Source organism: Mycteria americana, chromosome 6 (genome assembly GCF_035582795.1).
Source record: "Mycteria americana isolate JAX WOST 10 ecotype Jacksonville Zoo and Gardens chromosome 6, USCA_MyAme_1.0, whole genome shotgun sequence".
Classification (NCBI taxonomy): Eukaryota; Metazoa; Chordata; class Aves; order Ciconiiformes; family Ciconiidae; genus Mycteria; species Mycteria americana.
Genome location: NC_134370.1, coordinates 22279969 through 22300635, shown reverse-complemented (window position 1 = coordinate 22300635; position 20667 = coordinate 22279969). Strand labels below are relative to the sequence as shown.

Sequence of the window (20667 nt, the reverse complement as noted above, 5' to 3'; positions counted from 1 at the left end):
TTCTCGCTCAAAGCCTAGAAAGAATGGCAAGGGGAGATGAAGAGGTCTGGAAAGGCACAGCTGCCTTCACACACCAGTGGTGAAGACACTTACAAGCTCAAGTAACCCATCTCTCTGACAGCTGTCATGTTGGAGTGCCACCTTTTATAGAAGGGGTCGTGGAAGGCCCAGCAACAGCGTACTGCGCTGTTATATTGCTCACCAGGTTAAAGCATGACTTAGCCTGCCAGTGATTTTCTTCTTTTTTTTTGGCACATTCCGATAAAGGAAGAAGAAAAGGCCCACGGAAGAAAGGCTCAGCTCAGAAACTTGCCAACTCTCCTTGATTCACAGGGGTTGCTGGAGACTGAGGATAAACAGCATCTCAGAAAAGCAGGTCTGTGCTGCAGTATGTCCATGCTAAGTGGCCTCGGTGGGATGTGCTGTGTACAGTCAAGCTGCTTTCCACTCCCACCCCCTGCTGACAAGAATTACTTTCAGACTTGAAACCCGACAGTTTCATCATCTTATTAAATTCCCTGTTCCTGGCTCAGATGTCTCTCATATGCATTAGTTAGATTACATCAACCATGGAGACCTGTCCATGAGCCACACAGGATACAGCTCAAAGGAGGCCAGTCAGAGGTTGGATCATCAGCTCTCTGAGTTCCTCCTCCCTTATTCACAGAAGCAGCAATGCAAACTGTGTGACAAGGGATGAGTAGATGCTTTGTGGGGTCATGTGGAAAGGGAGATAATACCAAAGCACCAAGATGCAACTGGCAAACATACCTTCCCTGAGCTGAGCATCCACCCTGGAGCAGAACCACCCCTGCAGCTTCCTCCCACAACCCCTGCACAAGGCACGGCCAGTAAAGACAAGCTAAGCCAAACCCACGCAGGTCTTACAAAACGGAGAGCCTGAATACAGCAGCTATAGAGGACTTGAAGGCAGCCAAGCAGCAGCCTAACCAGCAGGACGCCCGCAGGGCAGCACAGCCCTACCAAGCCTGTGCAAAGCACCTGTAGCACTGCACACTGAGAACACGCCTACTGAAAAACCTCCCAGTAGGCATTCAAACACGGGTAAGACAGACTGAACGCGTGTCCCAGCTGACAAGTAGAGCTCAAGTACACAGAGAAAGCAAACAACCATAACAAATGTCTAACAGACACAATGGAAGATCACAGCCAGGAATAAAATGCATGATGTATCTAATTCCCTTTCTGTATAAGGAACTGATCCTGACTCAGCTTCCTTGCTCTCAGGCAGCTGGACCACACAGTGCTATGCTTGCTTCTTGCCAGGGTATCACTAACGAAGGAAAGTGAGTCAGAAATCTTATCTTGAATCAAACGTGTTCAACAGCAACTGAGCTGGGATCCTTGCCTTGTGGTTAGAGAAGCTGGTATCAACACCACTAGTGAATAAAAGCCTAGGCCTGGTGCAGATACAAGTGCCTCAGGGTCCCCAAAACACCAAATGCTGACCATGGGAGACTGATCCTCAGAAGAAGAAAACCACCAAAAGACTACAAAGCACGCATCGGACTTACCCCACTGCATTTGGCATGTAGGTATGTAGAGGAGATGCTTCCACACTTCACTACGTGCATCTCAGACGCAGCCTTACGGAGCAGGGGTAAAAAGCAAAGAGCACTTAGACAACCCTGGTATGAGGCACAGGGCTCCGGCAGGGCCATCTCCTGCTGCTTTGAATACACACCTTTGAAGCTGCAGTTCTAGTCTATCACTTGCACATTGCCTCGCTAGAAACAAAGCCACACATTTCTTTTAAGAAGGTAATTGGATGGATCAGGAAAGGTCAAAGAAAATAATTTCGAACCTCTTGCCATTTGGAAAATACAACAGAGTTCCGAAACCCACCTTCTCAGTGATTTGCCTGGAAAACATCACAGCGCAGTTTTCCTACGCTCCCAGGAAGGCACATAAGAAGAATCTCATTTCTAAAAGGCCTTGGGAGCTGCAGAGCTCTGCAGGTGTACCAGAGCAGGACTCTTTCTCACACACCTGCCAAAGCATGTAGCAGCTTGTACAGAACAACACAGAGACCTTTCAAGCCTTGCAATTTTGTGATGAAAGCAACTTGGTGAATATTTCTGCAACATTTGAAAGACTTAACTCTAATGGTCTCAGTCAGAAGTTATCCCCCCCTCTCAGGTTTGACCCTAGGACGAAGGGTACAAAATAGCTGAACATCGCTGTCACGAGAATCACAGAAACAAAATACACGTCTCATGCAAAGGAACTGCTAAAAGGCAATATATAGAGTTTTCATGCCCAAAAGCAACGAGATATTTCAAGGCTACAGTGTTAACACACTGCATAAGAACACTGATGCATTTAGAAGGCTGAAATTTGATGTCATTTTTATTGGTTTCTGCTTTGTTATGCCAAGGGCAAAGTTAAAATCCCCTTCCATCTTTTAATCAAACGTGCTACTTCTTTTTGTTAACTCCCAAGATCAAGCCAGCCTGACAAGACTCCTGTAATTTTACAAGGGAATCTCTCCTCCCTCCACCCCCTTACGTTATCAAACATGAATTTTGTGAAGAGTCTGCTGCACCGTGCCAGCTCTAATTTAGTAACAATACTTAACCTTTTTCCCTAGGCTCTCAGAAGGCCTTGCAATGGAAGAAGGCCATCCCATGGGCAGAAAGATTAGCACAGTCTGATATCCTACACTTTGGTATATCCTGTGGTTGCAGGCTTCATAAGGGCCACTCACCCACGTGAACTACCTTGTGTCTAAAAAAGTGCTATCTCCACAGGCTTCAGCGCAGGGTGAGGCTGCAGCTCTAGGTTGTGACATTGCAATTTACATTCCCTTCTTCCTGTGACGTCTACAGTTCCAGCAAATATTTGACATTTAGCCAACAGGTTCAAAAGTTACTTGCAGTGTGATTGCATAAGCCCACTTCCCCTTGGAAAGCATGCTAAAAAAATATTTTTTAAAAAAATCCAAGAACCTTACAAAAAACATGATACAGATGACAACTGAGTTGCAGGAAACTAAGGTACGCATAGATGAAGTAGCTTAAACCAGAAAATAGAGGCCAGAAGCAGGAACAAGACTCAGATTTCCTGTCTCTCACAACAAACCTTTAGCTGCAAGTGAACTTCCTCTTCTCTTTAGAGCTAAGCAGATTTTTTTTTTCCTTTTTGCAAGAAGACAGCATTTAGTTCAGCATGCATTTACGCTATTTGGTACAAGAAAACCCTCTCATCTAGAGATCATTTGCAATGTCAAAGAGCAGCAGCTCCTCTGCAAGTCTTCAGTCTACTTTTTATATATTGTATGCACGCAGTATACACACACAGATGCACACGTTTTATAGAAGCAGCTTCAATGTAAATGGTCACAGATTGTGCCAGAGGAAAACACTGACAACTGTCCTTTCTAGTGCTGGCACTTCCAGTTCAGATTTGGCAGGCAAGCTCTAGATGAAAATGACCCTGAAAGCTACGATGACAATAATCACATTTAAATGGACAACATTTTGGGTGCAGAACTACAAGAGAAACTCACTTCATTCAACAGAAAGGAAGGAAAAACCAAAGCCTACTGTTAACTTCAGGAAGAGCCAGGCTGCTCCCATGTGTATTTTCCTCTCTGTCATCACCTACAGTAAACTATTACCTAGTGCTCTACACATTGGTCTGGTATGTCAGATTTCACTAGGCTTATTAAGAACAGAAAAGCCACTGCCAACTTTCACTTTCTATCTATTGTAGTGGAGTTCATCATGCTGTTAAGTGCAAGTCCCTTAAGAGTGGTTTGCTGAAGGAGGCCATGGGAAACAGGCAAGAAGGGGACAAAAACCACACTCAGATAAGGCAAGAGGAGGCATTTGCAAGAATTTCTTGCTCTAATGTGGCCCATGTTATGAAAGCATGGCAGAACCCTGTATTGCATCACTCCCTGTATTTCAATCCATCTTCCCATAAATATATATATACACACATAAAAATAAAAAATACACACACAGAAATATGCCACATTTTTCTATTAGACTTCCTCTTCTGACTGATGTGTTCGTAGTTACAAGAGATTATAACAAAGATTGGCCTCGTAGTGAATCACCCTCAATAGCACACTGCACTTTTACAACTAGAAATAGAGGGATCAGAGAGATTAATCCTCTGTCCTGGATGACATGAGGAGCCAGTGACAGTGAAAGCAAATATAAATAGGCAGAGAAGGCTCTTTGTCTTGCTACAGCCCCCTTGGGTTTCAAAGGGGGCTCTTCCACCAAAACATGCCTTAAGAGGTCGTTATGAATGAAATTTAACAAAGGCATCCCTTTTGTAAGCCCTGCAATAATTGGGAGAGGAGGAGTTCCCACTAATAATCCCCATGCCACCACCTTCCCTCTGCCAGGAAGGTAAAGGCCAGGTTCAGCCCCGCTGCCAAGAGAAGCGCTTACGGTAGCAAGGCGTGACCGGATACTTCCTCAGTATTTAATGGGTGCTATAAGGCAGGCTGCACACAGCGCGTCTGTTGCTTCCTGTTCAGTTACTACTACTCAAATGATCCTCTACAGGCAAAATTCACCCAAATGCCACATCTAGAAGTCAGTAACCTTCAGTGCTAGGAGTCAAGCAATACGTGGGCCCCCACTGCTGTCCCCGTGCAAACTCTTGTGTAACAAGAAAGCAGAACTTAAAACCCAACTCTGGCGACAAGAACAGAAGTACGTCCCCCCTCCTCAAGCTGCACCAATGGCACAGAGTTATTAGCAGTAAATAAGTCTGAGTGACAAATTATTCTGGTCATTAGAATCAGCAGATCAGACCGAGGGGAAGCCTATCTGTGTATTGAGAAGTGGGTTTTTTTCTACAGATACTCTTCCTTGCAGGCTCAGTACACACAATAAAGAGGAACTGAAAGCCTTTTTAAAATAAAGTACATTTGAGAGGAAGGGAGGCACCAAGGATTTGTATGCTTTTTTTTAAAATTAGCAACTTTGTGTGCAACCTTGCACCCATTTTTTTTTCCTTTTTTTTCTTTCTTCTTTTTTGGTTTGTCACCCTAGATCCTTCTATCTTTCTTTCCTTTCCTTCTGCCTCATCCAACTGACCCTTTGATTCAAGGAGAAATGTTTCTCATCCTGTGTCCAGGACATGGCAGGAGTCAAGCTACCTGCTCAGGGAAAAACAGCTGGGAATATTTTTATTCCTTGTAGTGAACAAGGAATCTTATCCTTGATGGTGTGTAAGCATATGATCTTACTAAAGCCGTGGCCAAACTGGCGGACAAACTCACCCCTAGTGGTTTTCAGTCACCTGTTAAATGACATTCCTAAATCCAATGCCTGTTTTCCCAAGAAATTCTGGCACACTTGTTCATGACCAGTCTCACCTGCAGATTGGACTGGTGACATGTATGTCCTCTTGATGCCTTTTGAAGGACACACAGAAACTTTAAGGGGCAAATATCAAGGCATACCTAACCAATACATAGGATCTACCTATCCCAAAATATATAAAGTTTATATTCTGTATTGATTCTGGCCACATATTCCGCAAGATTTACAACTGGGATCCTTAAATGAGTCTCCAGGGATAAAGTGCTCATCTACTAGTTGACTTGATTTCATCACACTATGGAAAATCTCAGCCAGAATTTCTAGAATCTTTTAGTATTTTCCACCTATTAGACATATACCTGGCATCAAAATTTCCAACCCTGTTTTCAGTCAAGATCAATCAACCATGACATTCTGCCCAGTCTCTGGTTAAATTCAAGATGTGCTACCAAGCTCCCCTACTTGCCTGCAGGTATCAAAGGTGAACTCCAGAGAGGCACCTATTTTAAAAGGCAGGGAAGTTCAACAGTCATTTACATATATCTTTGATCTTTGATCTAAAATGGCTCAAACCTGATAACCAGCTGGGCACATAATAGAGGCCAGCCTTCCCCCTGGTCCCTGGGGAAAGAAATTGCAAGCACTAGAAACTGCTAATGGTTGAGGTACCTCTTGCTGTTTGTGAACTGTCTGGCGATGAGTTACATTTAAGAATAACACAGCTGTTAAAGTGCATCTTTAATTGCAAAAAGACTGTGCTTCCAAGGGCTGTTGTCCATTTACCTACCCCAGAACCAATAAACACTATGTAATCTGTTATTTGTTATTTTAATGCTTCACATGAATGTGGTTAGATACCTTGATAAAAGACCCACAAAAAAATTGTGGGAAGCAGTGAAAAAGAACCTGTTTTGAAATGATTAGTTCTTTGGACAAGTAGTGTTTTCAGTAAAAGTCAGACAACAGAACTAGTAAAACTGGCCCTAACTTCAAGGACCTGGAGCTGTGAAACTTCACAACAAACAAAGCCTACCCAGCAAGTTTAATGCCAGCTCTGATATGCCAAAGCAAGCTGCCACCAGATCTTTGCAGCCAATGCACAAGTCAGTGAAACAGAAGTCACAGTAAACCCTGCAGGAGTTCTGACTCACTATGGAAATTAATACAGTGAATTAGATGTGTGGTTTACGTGGTTCACTCAGTTCCTGCAGCAGCTAGCACTAGATGCTCCAGAGAAAGAACTGGAGCAGGCAGTAACTGGATAGCTTGTTCCCCAGGAAGATTTCCTCTCCGATACCTTAACGCCCTAGAAGTGAAGTTTTTCCCAGACTTGAAGTTTTCCATTCTTCGTAGCCTTCTACAGCTTTGCTATCCACTGTTTGTCTATCACATGCAGACACAGTCCAAGCACAATGATGTCCAGGGCTCCTGCAAGCTCCTTCCTTCAAAGCCTGTTCATTTTTTAAAGTAGCCCAGCTACAGCCTCTTACAGAATAGTAGTTAGACACTTCTACAGGATCAAAATTTCCTTATATTTTTGGGGGAGGGAGGAAGGGCAGGACCAGAACAAAACAAAAAATAAATTAATTAAATAAATAAGAGGACACTTCATTCCTGTTTTCATTTTTCCTGGCAAATGGCCACGCTCGCTCTATTCTTCACTGTTTCTGAAGCTGGCTATCAGTCAGTCCCATTAGGGCTGACTGCTTCCGAGGTGTATGGCAGGAAAGACCCGTAGCAGGAGACTCCTTTTTCTTAGGCAGCAGAATCAATTCAGGACTTGTAAGAACCACCTACCGCTCCTTCCTTGAGCAGCATTACTACTGGCAGCTGCCACACTCCTGCAGTGATCTGCCTCCCCCACTAATACCAGTGTCTGGAAGAGCAATAAGGAAATCGGGCTGGCAGAAGAAGATACTTTGGTACATTACCCAAAGTACGTGTGACAGCCTCAGCAGCTGGGAAGGTTGCGTCCTTTCACCCTTGAACACGGGCGAGTTGCTTGTCCAAAAGGTTGGACCTAAAATAACAGAAGTTTTTTTAAAAAAATCTCATCCTGAAAATATAGAAAGTTCATCTGGCGTGCTGAATTAACCTATCCTCAACACTTATGACTGGGCAAAAGCAGCCAGGGAACAGGTGGATTTTCTAGCACTGGAATTGTAACTGCCTCATCTGGACACCTCTGCCGGTTCTCGCCATATATCCATACAGTGAGGCATGAAGAGGCCTGCAGCCTTTCTTCCAGTGTGACACCCCAAACCAAAAAATTGCTTCTTTTCAACCAGTTAACCTCTATAAGCAAAACTGCTGACTAGGGATAGCTGAAAGCCAAGTTAAAAAAACCAAAACAACAACAAAAAACCCAACACCAACAAAATAACAACAAATATTCAGTGAATTATGAATTTTTTACATTCGCATCAGACTGTACCCAAAGTCACACGAAGTCCCCAGCAAAGGGGCAGTTGTTCAGACTTCAGTAGTCCTATCAGTTTCAGCAACTGTAGCAGAATCAAATCCTGGGGAATGTCTCACTTTCTCCGAGCAGCTACAGGGTTGCTCAGGCGAGTCTGGCACCAAACGGTTTGGGTGACAGCCGAGAAGCTGCCAACACCCCTCAGCAGATATTACCCTGGGTGCTGGGGCATACCTTTCAGCCAGGACCCTCGACGTTTCCAGCAAGCCTGGTCCAGAGGCAGACTTAGCAGAACTCTGCATCGGTGGAAATTCATCAGCATTGAGAGGTTTCAAAGAAAACATTTTCGGTTAGATAAATAAGCGTTTTTCAAAAAACCACTTATTTCCTCTGAAAATTTTTGACTAGGGCTATTCCTGATCAACCTCAGCCTCATCTGACACTACTCCAGAACTAATTTCAGCAGCAAAAGTTCATAAAGACTGCTGCTGCTTCAGCTGAAGTGTAATTGTTAGACCAGCTCTCCTCTTCCACCCCCCTCTTCCTTTCAAGATCTCTTTCCACCTCCACTCAAGCTCTACCTACCTTGTCCCTTCTATGTTCATGCTGCTGGGTTATTTCACAAATTTGCTATGCTCGGAAGCATACAAGTCCTTTGCCAACTGCAGAGCCCGAGCTGTGTGCCCTCTTGCACTGCAGTTTGAAACAAACTGATTTCGCATTGGCACGTTATAATTCTAGCTTTGCTTGCACTTCCAGCGTACTAAAAAGAGGAAAAGTTTAAAAGTGTTACAGTTCTGAACAACTTGAGCGGTACTCTATCTACCAACTAGCTCCAGGAAGCAGAAGGAATTCTGACTATTTCTCAGCCTGCCGTGAAACTTCACGATTCGTTACGAACGCGTTGTGACCAGCACATCTTGCGTACAGTTCTACCTCCGGTGTTTCTCCGTTCTACATCGCTAACTGAATGCAAATTCGGGTCCTCCTCCAAACCGGAGACCTGGTGCAAACACAGCGCCTTTCCCACCCAGCTGATCGGCTCCCGGTTTCTCCTAAGCAATACCAACGCTCCCAGCGCCAAGGCGCACACAGACGAGCTGAGGCTGAGCAGACAAAGACGACGGCGGTGGGAAAGCCTCTTACCAGTGACTTAGGTGCCGCTTCCTCAGCTCCCACAGAGGAACAGCCCCAAAGACTCCGAGCGGAGCCTCCGCACCGGACAACGACGGGAGGCTCCGCCGCAGCCCTCGCCCCGCGGGCCGGCGGCGGCGACCCCCGCGGCCGCGCCGCGCTCCCTCCTGCCCCGGCCGACACGCCACGCCACGCCACGGCGGCGGGCCCCACGGGGGGGAGCCGCGGGCCGGGCCACGCCACCCCCGCACAGCTGCCTGTTGCTCGCCGTCGGCACCGACCGGCTTCCAGGAGGCGCCTCACCTGCGGGCGGGCGGTCCCGCCGCCGCACCCGGAGGGGCGAGGTGGTGCCCGCGGGGGCGGGACGAGCGGCGGCCGCAGGGCAGCGCCCCCGGGGCAGGCGGCCCCCGCGCCGGCCGAGCGGCACTGTGGCCCGCCCTGGGCCACCCCCGCGGCCCGGCCTCACTCCCCGCGGCGGCCCCGGCCTCCCCGCGCCAGAGGGGCGGCGGACCCGGCTCGGGCCCCGCGGAGGAAGCGGCGGCGGCGGCGGCTCCCCATGGCCAGGGCGGCGGCCGAGCCTACCTTGGTGCCCCGCACAGGGCCCGGGCCGGCGGCTCCTCCTCCGGCTGCGGCGGCTGCTGCTGCCCATGCCCGGGGCCGGGAGGCGGCGGGCCGTAGCGCCGACGGGCCGGGGGCTGGGAGGCTCCTGCGGGGCCGGGGCACCCCCGGCTCCTGTTTACCGCGGCTCCCCGACCGGCCGGGCTGCCTGTCAGCGCGCCGCCCCGCCCCGCCCCGGCCCGCCCCCGCCGCCATGGCCCGGAGGAGGACGGGGAAGCGAGGCGGCCGCACGGCGCCGGGGACGCGGCTCGCTCCGGCGGGGAGGGTGGTCCCGGCGGGGCAGGGCCCCGCCCGATCGCCTCCCGGTTAAACTTTCCCCCACGGGCGGGCTCGCCGCGCTCAGGACACGCGGGCGCGGAGATGCGTCCCCGCGTGAGGCCACGCTACCGCACCCCATCCCTGGTCCTCCGGCACCTTCCAGCAGAAGCACGCCGCGGCTCTTGGCGGCGGCCGCCGCCGGGTCGGGAGGGCTTCTGGCACCTGCGCGAGTGGGGAGGCCGGGGGCCGGGCAGGGGCGGTGGCTTACGGGAACCGTAAGGCGAAAATCCGCGGCGAAGCGAGTGGTCTCTAGCGGTCCTGAGCTTTGCTCTCACCCTGACCCCTTCCTGCCACAAACAGTGCTGCTAATGTCCTGTCCGAGCGGAAAACGGCTTGCTCCTTGACAGAAGACAACAGCTAAACTAACTTCATAAGGTGCCGTTTAACTTTTAAAAATTCTGTGTATGCTATAAGCTTGAAGATGGCTTATAGCCGCCTTCATACAGTGTTTTGTATTAGTTACTCACCTCCATGGATGGATTTATCAGCAGAAGGTTATGTGATGAAAAGGTTCGAGTACTAAAAGGATGCTAATGGAGTTTGCCCCATAGCGATATCTGCGTGCCATATTCTCTGTTGCTATTTTACACTTATGTTTTGCAAGTAGTATACTTTAGTCATTTCTTCCCAAAGAGGAAAATTGGTAATAAAAAAGATCTCCTGAGATATGCTGGAAGAGGTGAACTATACTATCGACTTGAATTATACAGGGGGAAAACAGCAGAGACAGTTTTATGAGAAAATGCCAAGGGAGAGGTTTCCTCTGTCCAGACATGGTGTCCATCCCACTTGGGAATAAGTGAAAGAGAACAGGAAGACGGGCAGCCTCGCTGAACTGTTTCTGTCAGTGCAGTACAGACAAGAAAGCAGATACTATGAAGAGATAAAACAGACAGACAACAAGGAAAGTTCCTGACTTGACATGCAAGTTCATTCACTAAACCTAGAGAAAGTTTTTCATCTCCTGAGTCTGCACTTTTTCACATCAATAATTTACAGGACTCCAGGGAGATTACATTTACCCTTAGAGTGAGAAAAGCATAAAATGAGTAAGGTAACCCCTTTTGATGCAGAGTACAACCACCTCCTACAGAAAAATGACACGTTACAATAGGTTTTCAGAGCATAAAGAAGCTGCGCTGAAGTTCTGTCATTACATTTCAGAGTTAGGACCCAGCACACCCATGTACTGAAGGTGGGAGAAGCACCACCCACAGAGTACACAGTGTGTCTGCCTGGGAAGAGGGGAGTGTGTCTACAACTCCTATTTAGTTTTATGTAGACTGAAGTTAAAAAACAGATACTTAGATGGTATCCCCTTATAAGATTGGGTATGGTAACATGCATATGTGATGATAATCATGTCCTCTTAATAGGCAGTGTATTGTAATGCTGGCTTGTAAAGAGAATCAGTTTCCATCCTAAACTGTATTGCTGGCTTACCTGGAGGTCACAGGGATATTTTCTTCCTTCATACTCTCAATCCGTTTTGTTGTGGGGTTTTAAAATTATTTTTCAGGCTAGGATTTTATCCCACTGTGGGTACAGCATAGCTCACCACCCAGTACTGTGTGCCAGACTAGGAAACGGGCCTGTAGACACAACTGGAATAGAAGTACAAGTTATACAGAAATACAGTCGCACAGAGGGCAGATTTTCCAGGCAAACTAGAATAACTAATGATTAGGCCTGAAATGAAAGAAGCTGCAATAAGCCACCAGTACAAGACCCTTAATTCTCAAGGGGCGCAAAGTGCTTAAATTCCTTTGCAGATCTAAGCCTTCCCTGTGTTTAGCAATTATTACTCTATGTTTCCCAGAAAGCTTGTCTAGTATTTTAACACATGTTGGTGTTCTTGTGTTAAAAGTCTCAGCAACAACATCCTGAACACAGGACTGCAGAGCTGGGACTAAAGCCTCAACACTGAAGAGCAAGCACTACTGTGGAACATCCTCACAGCCCTCAGTAGAAAATGCAAAGATAAGCCTTTGCAAATGTTCCCACCCCAAACCTGCAACTAATTTAAAAAAACAGGGAAGAAACAATAAACTTAAGCTAAAGGCCATGAGTCAAATGGAAATCTTAAATTCTTCTAGCTAGCGTTGCTGTTCACAATCTCAGTAGGAGATACGAGGTTTTAAAAAAATTACAGGAACAGAACATCTCCACTTTGCTAATTGGGTACCTCTGGCTCAAAATTAAGGGAAAACCGTAGTTGGGGAATATGCGCCTAGAAATGCATGTCACGCTTAGCTGAAGATACTGATGGGTCTGCAGAAAGAGCTGCCCCGATGCCCTGCACACAGGATCTGGACTGTGAGCATACACATGCGGCCTTTGTTAATACTTGCTGTCAACAATAAATTCAATTTGTTTAAAGTCACAATAAGAGAAATACCTCTGTGCCCAGGAGACTCCAGTTCTCTCTAGAAGCAGTGCAGATCTAGCATATGGTTATTAAGACTATGCTTTTTGGGAATACATTTACTCCTTTTAAGCAGGAAGACCTGAAAAGTGTTGTGGGGCAGAAATCCCGAACGGTAAAAAATATGCATTGTACAACTGTGCCCTCGTTTTTGTCTTTAGTTATGATAATACATACAGTAGTTCTTATGTGGAAAAGCATAATTCATTTTTTCCAGATAATTATAAATGATCTTTTTATTCTACAATATCGGTCTGAGCACCTGCATGTTTCCATAGCAACTCCACAATACTTTAGGGGATTACTTTAGAATTCCACTGTGGTTTGGAATTAGTTATTTAGGTTTTTCTGTGGAAAATATGTTTCCAAATATAAATTAAAACTACTGTTACCATGTATTTAATGAGCTATACCAGTCTCCTATGATATCATCTTAAGAAACTGCAACACTTCCTTGCAGTTTTTTGTACAAAACCATGCAATATTATATCACTGTAATCAGAACAGCCATTACAGACTCAGGGCTGGAAGCATCCCCCCAGAAGTCTTGCAGGGGATCACATTAATGTGAGGGGCTGAGAGGAGACTGTAAATCCCAAAAATCCACATCCCCAGAAGACTCCTTGTAAAGAACAGGCAGGTGTAAGCACCTTCATGCACTCAAGTACATACACGCTCATTCATTTCACATGCATGTATGTGAATCTGTGGCTATTAATTTAAAATGTAGAAAAACACATCTATTAGACTGGATACCAACTACTAAAAGAAAAGAATGTCAGCCTGTGAGTAGGAAGCTTTAAATCCAGACATATGCATATGCGCTCGCACGTGCAAACATGACACGCATGCAGACAGGACAGGATGTGCTCCTAAGGCTTTTTCTTCACTAGTTTTTCTCCAAGTCAGCTCAATTCCTTTACTTCCTTCCACCTGCGTATCTTGAGCTGTGTGTTCCCCCATCGGTTCACGCTCTTCTATGCACACTACTGGCAGAGCTGAGGGGAATTTCTCCACAAGTTCTCTGATGACCCCTAGTTTTACTGAAGGTGAGCCCAGGGTTCACTCCTTCCTGCACTGTTGCCTGTGCTAGGTGAATAAAATAGATTCTGGTAAAAGGAAAAAGAGGAGCATTAGGGGAAGGTGAAAGGAACTGATGTGAATTCCAGTAGAAAGACGGAAGGAAACAGAAATAAAGTTTACGTTCTTCCTGACTGTTTTTCATTCATACAAAGATGATTTCAGGCTCTGAAAGGAAAAGGAAAGAAAACAACTCACCTCTGTTAAGATCTGGGATTCCTTAAAACCTGTTATCAACGTGCTTCACACAGCATTGTTTTGAAGTCTGCTCTACAGGATAGGTGGGAACACTTTTTGCCATTCTCTCCCTTAGAACATCAAGAAAACTAGATTCATCTTTCTTGCCAGTTTTAGGAGGAAAATTATTTGCTGAGATAGTTTCAAGAATACAGAAAGTTAAGTGTTTTCCTGATTCCCTCAAGAATAGGAAAGGAGCAACTACCACTCCCTTCCTTTGCCAGCCCAGAACATCAATGTTATAACCAGGAATGTTCAGACATGTGATGACTAAAAGATGCTCACTGTCTGCAAACTGTATTCTGCTACAGTAAATGGCAACAGCTTAGAACTGAATGAAAGAAGAAATTAGATGATGCATGAGAATTGCATGGCAGGCACCTGAAAGATGTTACAGTACTGACCCTTTGTGAGCTGAGAGAAGGAATTAAGTCCAGAAGTGAAGCTACTCATCAAATATATACATGCAACATATCCAAAGCATGGCAGTCACTGTAAAATAAACCATTTTTCTTTATCAGATAATTTATCTTTGTCATCCCCATTTTTGGTGACTTGCCAGCAGTGACCCAGCAGAATGCGCCGTTCAATGTCTAAGCAAGCAGTTTTTTACCAGAAAAGCACCAGATTTCAAAGCTTGTATCACCTTTAATAAAAACACCACCAGAGCTCCAAGTAGGTGACTTGCAGACATCTTAAGAAGTGTATTTCCAAAGTGCCTGAAATTTATCAAACTTTCTTCAGTCTTAGATGCAGGATATAAATTAACACTGCAGTAAAGATATTTTACTACAGCCTGCCCTTGGAAAATCACTAGGATGAGATCATTTGAAACCCATCTCTGAGACAGAGTGGCATCAGCCATTAAAGTCTCACCTGGAAAGCAACAGGAGGAAAAAGCATTCCTGCCTGCAAACCAAATTGTAACCTTTCTGCCCGCGCCATGACGTAAGACCCTTGTACACTGTGGATTCAGCAGACAATGACTGTAGCCAGCCCTACATGCAGCAGGTTTAATCTGGCATGGCATGTGACAAACAGGCATATGACTACACACCGCAGCAGACTTCAGCAACTCTTCACAGTCATGTGAGGGTGCCTTTGAAGACCAACGAGGTTGGATACAGCTTTGAATCTGTCTCAGAGTAGGTAAGCTTTTGCAGTCATAAAGCCTAACCCAGGCCTCATAAATGCTACCCTCTGTAGAAGCGTTAATAGGGATTTTCTCATTACTGAGCCTCAGAACTCAGGAAAAGGTTGGCAAATGCAACAAACTGACCTTTTAAGGCAATTTCTCTAGACAAAACTAGTTGTCTAGGTATGGGTGAACTGGCTCTAGGGAAATCCAATCAACAACCTTAATGTGTCACACTTGATTAAGGCTTGTAGCACTGCAAGTCATTTAGTATCCAGATGAAAGAAAGGAGAAGTCTGTACCTTAGTCACTTCTTTGTACTCCAGTAAATTTAATGCTTATTCAAGGCAGGATATGCAACACTAGAAAAAAGTGAAGCTCAGTGACAAGTCATGCATCTCCAGAGGTCAGGTGGTACTGCAGCTGGGACTACAGCTCACCATTTTCTTCCTCTACATTGCAAAAAGGGGGGGGGAGGGAGGGGGAAGTTTCCTCCTCTACCGATCAGAACTCAGAAAAAGGACCTGACCGGTGTGCTGCACTTCCAGGTTTGTTATTTAGACCATTGAGGAGTGTATTGAAAGTTATATTAACTTACTCCCCCCAAACCCAAACATGCAGAGGAGGAAAGGCATTTTCTGAGCCTACCTCTTCGCAGTCAGTATTTCAGCTTTGGCTCTCCCCACTGCAATAAATAGATTGCATGCATCCAACGTGCAGATGTGGTGAAGGCGTAAAAATAGGCAGCCTGTTTCTGTGTAACAAAACCCAGACATCATCTTCCTCATAAGCACAGCTATTGTGCTGAACTCAGCTAGATGTCCCCCTTACAGAGCTTTCCTACATTTTCTCCTTATACGCTAACTAATGCTATTTATATCCTGTCCAGAGTACAAACAGATTAATAATAGCATTATTAATAATATATATTAATATTAATAACAAATTAATAAAACATTTCTATAGGACCTCCCTTGGAAGAACCCTGGGCATATTTTACCAGATATTATTTTAATCACAAATTTAGAGGCTTCCATTGTAACAGTACCTTGAGCAGCTTAAAGCTAAATATACAAGACAGGAAAATGGGAACCAGGGAACTGAAGAAGACAGAAGGATCTCTGAAAGTGTACTGCAAAACTAGAGGACATTCAGAGGACAGAAAGCATAATTAAGGCTCTGGAATAGCAAAGACAGTGAATTGCTACCATAAAAAAGATGAATAAGTGGAGCTGTGATGCAAACACAGAACATCCTGAATATTCAGGAGACACTTCTCCCTTTCTCGTAACACTAGACCAAATTAATTTCAATTAAAAAATGGTAGGAAACTCAAAACTACAGTGAAAGAAAATGCTTTTCACATTACACATAAATAGAAATAAGTGAGACACTGAATCTATCAAGATTCAAAAATAGTTTTAGAACTTTACGGGCCTCCAAATTCACATCGTACCGTACACGGAGACAGCAAGGTCTTCACAATTCAGACCAGTCATTAGCGTAGGAGGTAAGGTCCAGTGTTGAAAACAGGTTCCCGCACACTCGGTTACAGAAGAATTCTTGCACCTTCTTCTGAAGTGTGTTACCTCCTATTCTCAGAGACAGATGCTGGACTGGATGGATCTCAAGCTAATCCAATCTATTTTGATGAGTCCTATGTTTCCCCTAAAGCAAACTACCTATGATCACTGGCAAGACAGATAATGCTAAGAAGAAATCCTGTCGCTCAACTGTCAGTCTCAAAACCATGTTTAAAACCAAAGATATTTCATTATACATTTCTGTGTTGTAACTTTGCACCAGCCAGTGCATGTTTTTAGCAAACCACTACCATACCCCAAATAGGGCCCATTATGGGCAACAGTTCCAGCACTTAACATTAAGTACAAATTAGATTCATGCAAAATAAATCCAAGTTTACCATTCAAACAACATCAGTTCAAGTAAAATAAAAAGACTGTCTGCACATTAAATTTATGGATAGAAAGGAGAGAAAAAACATAACTGTTCACTTTTTAAAAAAATCATATTAATTTCTTAAAAAAAAAAAAAAAAAAACAACACAGAGAAAGAAGAGAGGGTGTTTTGAAACCCCTGATTTTTCCTTTTAGAAAACTTTAGTGTTTTTATTTCCAACTCATTAACCTTCTTAATCACATACCATGTAAAGCATACTATTTTCATGACTGGGTACTGTTTTGAATTTCTGGTGCTGGGCAGAACACCTAATTTCAGCAATAATTCACCATCCAGATGTGATTAGAATACATAATCCTTATGTAGCTATATATACATACACTATATATATGATATGTAGTAATCAGCCCTACTGAAGATTGGATTAAAAAGGATTGAAAACAGCCTTAGAGTGTGGTTAAGGAATAAATTTCTGTTCCTGAAGACCTGTAAAGCTTCTTGAATTGCAAGGCCAGAAAGGACAAGTATTAAGGAGCAGTCAGTTTGTTTGCACAGTTACTGGTGTAAACTCCTCACACACCACTGAATTTATTCTTTCATATCCTCACCCTGTATTCATAAGAAAAAGAAAGCAATATTTGTCATTCTACAGTATGAAATTATGGGGACAGGTAATATTTTTAGTGCATATAGAGCATCCAGCATAACTTAGCTAGCAGACACCTCTGAAATTCATACTTGCAGGGTTAGTGGGAGGAATAGAGGAGGGCTCTCTATTCTGCAATACATTAAGATTACCTAATAGTTTACATCATAAAAATCAGCATACAATCATATGTTTTTGAGGCACTCTTCCATTGTTTTCAAAGTTTTTTGAAAAACTTTGGAATTAGGAAAAGGGAAGGAACATACCCTATTGCTGAGCTCCTCAGATCTGTTCAGAGTGGGCTGAATAAGGGTCGTAAAGAAATAATCAATTTTCCCTATCTATGGTTTTCTTTGTAAATCTCATTATTGGACAAAACCAAAACTTTTGCCATTCTTAAATGCCTCCACTGCCTCCTGGTGTCTCTTCTCTGCAGCTTCACACAGAGAGCTAACACCTCAACAAGTTCTCCGCCACAAAGGCCCTATGTAAGAGAAGTTACGCGCAAACTAGTGGACCACACTTCTAGATGCAGTTCTTTTGCAGACTGATGCTTACAATAATTTCTGAAAAAGATCTAAATACTAGGCAAGCCTCATTCCAGTAAGATACCACAGCGCAAACAAAACCTCTCTCTTACACTGAACACTGCCAGCAGAAATTGCTTCAAATTAGCCAGCGTACCAATAAACTGCACTGAAGACTTGAAGTAAGCTGCGAAATAGCTGTCTTCCTCTTTTATGCAAACTTCTGTAGCTATCCTATTAAATTGCTGCTTGTGCACGGATTTTTTTTTTCTTTTGCTTTTTTCCGAAAGAACCGTTAATGGGAAAGACAAAACAATGACCTGAGCTAAAATAGTTTCCAAGAAATACGCACACAATGGCCATAAAAGAACATAGAACAAAAAATTACATGGTTGCATTGACAAGAAACCCAAACATACTGGCTTATTCATGAACTCACTGATAAAAAAGATGAAGGAGACCAAGACTGACACACAAAAGAGCTGAAAATGCAAAGTCTCCCAGCCACTGAATGTGTGTGTGTGTGGCAGGGAGAAGGAATGGCTGGAATAAGCAGAACCTTAGCTATAGGCAGAGATTCACATATTGGTAAGGCAAGACGCATATTGGATTCTGCAGTTTTCTTAAATTGTGCATTCCTTTAGATGCATTTACGGCCTTTGAGTCTTTCTAATAAGATGTAGCTAGTGGTCCCAAGAGAAACTGTTTACAATTGGGTTTTTTATTCATGGAATTAGCTGCAGGAAAGAACTTGGCTCAAGGAGTGAATCCACATGTGGTTGGATGACGTGGTTTCATCTTTTGAGAGAGAAATATACAGAAAATCTGGCACATCATTCTTGAAAGACTGGAAAGGCTTTGAAGTACAACTTGTTCTTTAACCACACAAACGTCTTAGTGAAACTCTTATCAGACGGAAGGATTCATCAGGAAAAATCCTATAGTATCTCAGGAGGCCCGAAGAGCTAAAATAGAGGAGCCTCTATATAATAGAGCTATAATAGAGCTATAATAGAGGAGCTCCTCTAATAGAGGAGCCTTCTTTAACCTATGGCTGTAAATTCTCACAGAAAGGTAGTGGTGGATTTCTTTCAAAAGGAAAAATAAGGCAAGCATCCACCCTACTGTAAACAAAGCAATGGGGGAGGACAAAGACCAGCTTGCTGAAATACTTTGCTCAAGAAGGCTACCTGATAAATAAAGGAATCCATGTTTCACTGATCAGGAAATAAAGACAGGCTAGGAATATAAAATAGATCAAAATCAGCAATAGCTTAAGCATCATTAGAAATACATAGTTCTGTCCCCATTTTGTACGTTTGACTGGTTCATCCCAAATCTGCTCTCAGACTGGGGTCTCCACTGACATCTTGTGGCCTTTGTGTAACATGTCACGGTTGAAACGCAACCCTCCTTTTCAAGCAATTGCTCTTTTCTGGCAAAAAGGGTAGAAAAGCATTTCTGATTAGTTAAAACATTTTGCTTGCAAAACCTTTGATTTGTATATTTGCTCAGTGTGTGTAGGGAAAAGGAGAATAAAAACTAATATTGTGAAAAGGAATGTCCCTTTACCTGTGCACAGATATGCTTGTAACATTCAATGGTACACATAAGGAACTTTAGAAAGATCAAATAGAAACTAGGAATTGAAACCAGCTGAAGAGAACATGAGACTGTTTTGGCAAACTTCTTCTGAGAAAGTGAATAATTACAGTTCTACATATTAAAAACCAAGAGTTACCCTCCACAATATCCCAATGGCTCTAAACACACCTGCTTTACAAGAAACAGCCTAAGTTCATCTTTCTATTGAGCACATCATCTGATTTTTTTAGACAATAAATCTTTAAACAGGACAATAACTACAGAAAGGAAATCACCTTTTTTTCATTGTATTCCAACCATTACAAACATTGCAAAATTACCCCAAACTAAAATCAGGGTAAGAACTACAGTAATCAGAAGCAGCTCTCACACCCGTCCCATAGCTGCACACGACTTTCTTAGTTGCAAGAATGTCCTCCCATGAGCAACTGTGGCTCAGTGCTAACGTAGATACCAGAGAAAGTGTCAAATGCATTTCAAGATGAACCTGATTTACATAAAAATTGGAAAAACATGACCCAACACAAAAGCCGCAGTTAGGAGCAACTCCTTACACACACAAGCAACTCCAAACCCACAATTTACACCTAGGAGATGGTGCCCCATAATTAAAGCTGGAAGTACTTCAAAAGAAACCAAAGTGTCTAATTCATGATATCTAAAAAAGCTAGAAAGACTTCATTTTTGTAATATAAAGCATTAACAATTCTAGCCTTGTCTACAACTGAAGACTGCTAGCAGAAGGCACCAGTGCAATTACATCCCAGGGGACTGCAAACTGAATGGAGATGGGAATTGCAAGCAGAAAGATTTTTATCACCATGGCCTTCTAGAGATTTCAGAGAAAGGAAATATTTTGTTCAAGATCCAAAAACATTTCTGACGCCTCTCTGGAGCTTATCCGTTTGACACAAGAATCCTAGAAGTCATTCAACAAGAGACCAGCCTGGTTATGCCTCACATGTCCTCAAGCATAAAAGAAGCATGCAAAAAATATTTGACAGGAAGGTAGAGAAGCACACACCAAAGTCATTGTTAAACTTCCATTATGTAAATGATTTATGATACAATCTAATTACATGAACAAATACACAAAAGCTAAACATTTGTCTACAGCAGATGCATAGCACCACAGTGCACTCACTAATACTCAGAAAACCAAACCATTTAGGTAAGTTTACACAGTAAACAGTAATTAATCCATAGCACAGTCTAACACAGGAGTTGGTAAAACCCGATAGCATATAAGTTAGCAACTAAAAGTTAATTACAAATGTAAGTGCTCTTAGGGAGG

General features: G+C 43.8%; 1 protein-coding gene across 5 annotated transcripts in view; it reads right to left on the bottom strand.

Moving 5' to 3' along the window:
• MARCHF8 (membrane associated ring-CH-type finger 8) overlaps positions 1-9582 on the bottom strand; it is a 103213-nt gene extending 93631 nt beyond the window's left edge. For 2 of the 5 annotated variants that reach the window (XM_075504983.1, XM_075504979.1), the window contains exon 1: positions 9445-9582. The gene's annotated coding sequence lies outside the window, so the exon portion shown is untranslated. Of the gene's footprint in view, positions 1-7240; positions 7330-7962; positions 8025-8874; positions 9161-9444 lie in introns of those variants that run through there. The other 3 variants (XM_075504980.1, XM_075504981.1, XM_075504982.1) reach the window with 3 other exon arrangements.
• Between the last annotated feature and the right edge of the window lie 11085 nt (positions 9583-20667).